Below are 5,845 nucleotides of genomic sequence, written 5' to 3'. Positions count from 1 at the left end.
CATGATGATAAGTATGAAACTATTCCAAGTATGATGCATGATAATCTAGATTTAAATGATTTAAATTCAAAATCACAAAATAATCTAGACTCTGATCAAGTCAATCAGGACTCTGATCAATCTGGCATCAACCTTGACTTGGTCAAACAGAACAATGACCAAATCAATTCAAATAATTTAATTAATTCAGAAAATTTAAAATTAGGTGAGCATTTAGACATAAATAAGTCAAACATTAAAATAAATTTGAATTTAAATGCTAAAAATGAGAAAATGGATAAAATCAATAAATACCTTGATAAAATATTTAATAATCAAGATAAAATCAGTCTAGAAAATGCTATCCAAAACCAAGATAATTTAATTAATAAAAAATTAAACTTTAAAGATAAAACTAATCTAATAAATTCAATTAACCATATCAATTTAGAAGGCAAAGAAAATATAAGGATAAAATCAAACACTTCGATAAAATCAAAACGGAATTTAACAAACTTAAAATTAAATGTTAAAGATAACAAATTAAACAAAAATAATCTAGAAATTTCAAAATTAACAATTAATAAAAAGCTAAAAGATAAACCGTTAAGAAAATATAATTCAAACAGTTTAGTTAATTCAAATTTAAAAATAAATAAAAACTTAAACTTTAAAAATAAGCTATTAAAGAAAGATAATTCAATTAACCCAATAAAATTGAAATTGAAAGAAAATTCAAATATTAAATACACTTTCTTAAAGAAAGATAATTTGAACAATTTAATTAATTCAAAATTAAAAACTTAAATTTAAATTACAAACTAAATATTAAAACTTAACTAAAACCAACTCTAATTATACAAAAATCTTAAATTAATGGCCAATAATTCAGGGAGAGGCTCCAGAATAGTTGGCACCTCCAAAACTAACCTACCCGACAGGGTAACCCTAACCAACCTACCAGACAGGGTAATTAGGACTAGTTAAAGAGGGTTCAAGTTTAACTTGAATCATGGTACTGGTGAAGTTTTTTGATGATAGTACGTTGGGGAAGCTTGGGCATCGCATGTCTAGAAAGATATGGCTTCAATCTGGTGCATTTGGCCAAGTGGAATCGACCGAAGCTACCTTTAAATGGATCCTAACTAGTTAGACCAAGGTTTAGTACTAAGCTCCGTGGATAGGACTATTCGGAAAATCTCGAAAGGTTGGTTACTTCTAATGATGCCCAGGTGACTCACCAAGCTTAGAAGTTTATCCGAAGAATGTCTATTTGTTGAGACCAAAGCTAAACCTGAATCTAACACAAATTAAACCAAACTCTGTAATTAAATCTAATTCATCTCACAAAATTATAGGATTCCCTGATTGATAATCTAGATCGGGTGAGATGAATAAGGATCAAATTAATTTTCAAATTAAATTAAAATTAATTAAAATTAAATATTGAATTTCAAATTAAAATTGAATTTCGAATTAAATAAAAATTAAATTTCGAATTAAACTAAATTAATTTTTAAAAAAAAATTTAAATTAACTTTAAAAATTAAATTAACTTTAAAAAATTATTTTAAAACATTTTAAAAATTATTTTAAAAACTCTTTTAAAAATCATTTTAAAAACTTTAAAAAAAATTCTTTTAAAAATTATTTTAAAACATTTTAAAAATTATTTTAAAAAATCTTTTAAAAATCATTTTAAAAAACTTTTAAAAATTCTTTTAAAAATTATTTTAAAACATTTTAAAAATTATTTTAAAAAACTCTTTTAAAAATCATTTTAAAAACTTTAAAAAATTCTTTTAAAAATTCTTTTAAAACATTTTAAAAATTATTTTAAAAACTTTTTAAAAATAATTTTAAAAACTTTAAAAATTCTTTTAAAATTATTTTAAAACTTTTAAAAATATTTTAAAAACTCTTTTAAAAATAATTTTAAAAACTTTAAAAATTCTTTTAAAACATTTTAAAAATTATTTTAAAAACTCTTTTAAAAATAATTTTAAAAACTTTAAAAAATTCTTTTAAAAATTATTTTAAAACATTTTAAAAATTATTTTAAAAACTCTTTTAAAAATCATTTTAAAAACTTTAAAAAATTCTTTTAAAAATTCTTTTAAAACATTTTAAAAATTATTTTAAAAACTCTTTTAAAAATCATTTTAAAAACTTTAAAAAATTCTTTTAAAAATTATTTTAAAACATTTTAAAAATTATTTTAAAAACTCTTTTAAAAATCATTTTAAAAATTCTTTTAAAAATTATTTTAAAAACTCTTTTAAAAATCATTTTAAAAACTTTAAAAAATTCTTTTAAAAATTATTTTAAAACATTTTAAAAATTATTTTAAAAACTCTTTTAAAAATTTTTGAAAATTCTTTTAAAAATTATTTTAAAACATTTTAAAAATTATTTTAAAAAACTCTTTTAAAAATCATTTTAAAATCTTTAAAAAATTCTTTTAAAATTTATTTTAAAACATTTTAAAAATTATTTTAAAAACTCTTTTAAAAATGATTTTAAAAAACTTTAAAAAATTCTTTTAAAAATTCTTTTAAAACCTGTTAAAAATTATTGTTATTTTAAAAATTATTTTAACATAAAAATTATTTTAACTTAAAAATTATTTGAAAAATTATTTTAAAAACTTTAAAAAAAACTTTTAAAAACTATTTTAAAAATCATTTTAAAACTATTTTAAAAATTATGTATCATTTTGAAAAATTCTTCTTATTTTTTCACTATAATAAAATTCTTTTAACTTAAAAAAAAAGTAATAATAATAAATTATTTCTAATAGACTATTTTCACTTTAAAAATTATTATTTTGACTTTAAACTCATTTTTAATCTTAAACATCATTTTAACCTTAAAATTATTTTTTTTAATTTAACTTAACTGAAAATTAGATCTCAAATTAAAACTCATTAAAACTTAATTTAAACATTACTTTTCAACTTAATTTAACCTAACTGAAAATTAAAACTTAAATTAAAACTTAAAAATTTAACTTAAACTTAAAACTTAAACCTAAATTAATCACTGATATTAATCTTAATCTAAAATCAAAACTGAATTGAACGTATGTTAATTGTCATTAAATAATTATAAAAATCATTTTAAAATCTTGTTAGAAATCCCTTAAAAATAATAATAATTATAATTCTTTTAAATTCATTTAAAACTTGGACACCTAACTTAAAAGCTTAAATTCCGTTAACTTTAACTTTAAACTTAATTATGTAATTAATAAGTAGAGCTTAATTATTTAAGTTTAACTTTATTTGAGAACTAAGCTTGATTTAATTAGAACCTAGGTTTAACCTTATTAAAAATATTAAAATTACTCTAACTCATTTTTTTATCAACCTTTAAAATATTAATTATTTTTATAAAGTTTGACTTAAATTGAACCTTCCTTAACCTTGTTTAATAACGAGTTTAACTTCAAATTACTACCAACTTTAAACTAAGTTAATCCAACTTAAAAGGAAGTAAATGAAAAGTTAAATTATAACTAACACCTTCATCAATTAATACAAAATTTAGATTATATTAAATTATTGAATCAAGCAAAATTTAATCAATAAATTATTAATATTGATTAATTATTGAATTAATAACAACTTATCTTACTTAACATTACACTAAAGGTTAACTCATTTCAACTGAATCTAATGTTAATTACGTTTAGTCAAATTTAAATGAACAATTTTATAAAGATAATTATACAATCGCCTAAAACACTTAGGTACGAAAATATGTTACGGTTGTAAAATTTTATATTAAGGGGGAGTAATAAATAAGGAGGATTAATAAATTAAAGGAGTATCAAATTCAGGGGGAGGTTTTTAATTATCTCCTTAAGTGTTATTTTTTAATCTTCTCTTTAAAATCTCTCTATAAAATTCTACCTCAATTTTTTTTTTCTACTTTGAATATATTTAGCAAATATTTTCAAAATTTTATGTCAGGTTCAGGGGGAGAAATAAAACTAATTCAGTTTTTTCAAATCGAATTTTAAACTTAATTTTGAAAATCAAAGTTTAAAAATCAATTTTCAAAATCAACCTGTTTAAAATTGTGAAAAATTTCTTAAATCAACTCACAATTGTTTGTTTTAAATCACAAACTTTTTATCCTTTTTACTTAGTCCTCGAAAACTGAACTTTTCTAGTATTTTAAACCATGGTTTTGAAACTAGTACTTTTCTAGTATTCTAGAAAACTGAACTTTTCTAGTATTTTTCAATCAATTTTGAAAAATAAAATTTTCAAACTCAGTCTTGGAATTTTTGAAAACTTATTTGAAAAGCATTTCAAAATTGAAACTTGTTTTGAGAATTTAAAATTTGATCTTGAAATTTAGAACTTATACACTTGTGTTTGAGATTTTGTTTATCTAAACTTAACTATTTTTCTAAAATCTAAAAGCTAATGCTTTAAACAAGTTTTCAAAAGTTTAAACTCCCCCAGATTATCTTAACATTTTTTTATTGAAATCTATGCTTACTTAATCCATTCTTATTTTTTATGAATGCCAAAGGGGGAGGGTTAGGTGGTTAAGTTAGCTAAACCAGAATTGAAAATACAAAATAACTTAAAAATCCTTTAAATGCTTGTTTTTCTCTTGCATATGTTTTCACTAACTTAACCAGGTTGTCATTCCATCAAAAAGGGGGAGATTGTTGGTGCGGTTAGCACTAACGATTTAACCCAGGTTTTGATGAATGACAAATCAGGTTAAGTTAGTCTGTTGTTGTCTAACACTCTGATCGAGTGTCCAGACAGGTCGACGGGGTGACCGGATGTCTGGCACGAAGCCCGGCTAGGTCGACGGTGGCCGGATAGGCGGCAAGAAGTCCAAGCGGTGGCCGGGACTTAGCGAGAAGTCCGGCTAGGTCGACGGGCTGACCGGGTTCAGCGAAGTCGACGGGCTGACCGGATGCTTGGCGAGAAGTCCTAGGTCGATGGGGTTGGATAGTGGCGAAGTCGAGTCGCCGGACGTCTGGCGGTGAGTAAAGGTAAGTCCGAAGGCGTGAGGGCGTTCGGGAAGGAACATTAGGCGTCGATCCGGCTTAGATCCATTTCGGATATCTAAGTCGAGATCGTGACTAGATTCCGTCTCGAAAGACGGAATCTAAGTCATACTTTTCATGTCAAACTCATGAACTGTGCTAACACTTTGTTTTGCAGAAATTTATTATACTTGCCTCGGACTAACCTTGTCTTGCGGGAGAAGGACCTGGAGAAAGGTGGTCCGGGCGCTCGGAAGGATCGGCGCGAGAGGCAAGTTTTATCCCGGCGTCGCCACGTGGAGCTCCGTTGGACTGCCACGTCTCACGGGCGCTGGAAGGATCGGCGCCAGAGCTTCATATAAAAGAAGGGGCAAGGGTAGAGCTTCGATAAGAACTTAGAATCCAAGATCTGCTGCTCTGTGCTCTTGCGACGCCACGAAAAGCTCTCCGACTCAGTGCTGGTTTTGTTTTAATTCTATTGTCAGTATTTTCTTTATCTGTCAATTCTTGTACTTAACTCTATAATATTCGAATTGATAGTAATTGCCCAACGAAAGTGGTCAAGGACCACGGGCCTTCGAGTAGGAGTCGTCACAGGCTCCGAACGAAGTAAAAACAATTGTGTTCATTTACTTTTCCGCTGCGTATTTTTACACTCGAGTTTTCGAATCGATATTCACCCCCCCCTCTATCGAACGATCACGGTCCTACAGGAACATCTTCTGACAGCGGGTATGTCCGACGAGCAGGCCATATGCAAGATCTTATGACAGAGGGGTCCGCTGTCCCATCAGAGATGTGCTCGGACTGTAGCAGTATGGTGTCAGGTAAGCTTTTCTGACAAGCCCA

This window comes from Zingiber officinale, chromosome 1B (assembly GCF_018446385.1).
Source record: "Zingiber officinale cultivar Zhangliang chromosome 1B, Zo_v1.1, whole genome shotgun sequence".
NCBI classification, from domain to species: Eukaryota; Viridiplantae; Streptophyta; class Magnoliopsida; order Zingiberales; family Zingiberaceae; genus Zingiber; species Zingiber officinale.
Note: the sequence above shows the minus strand (reverse complement) of the source record.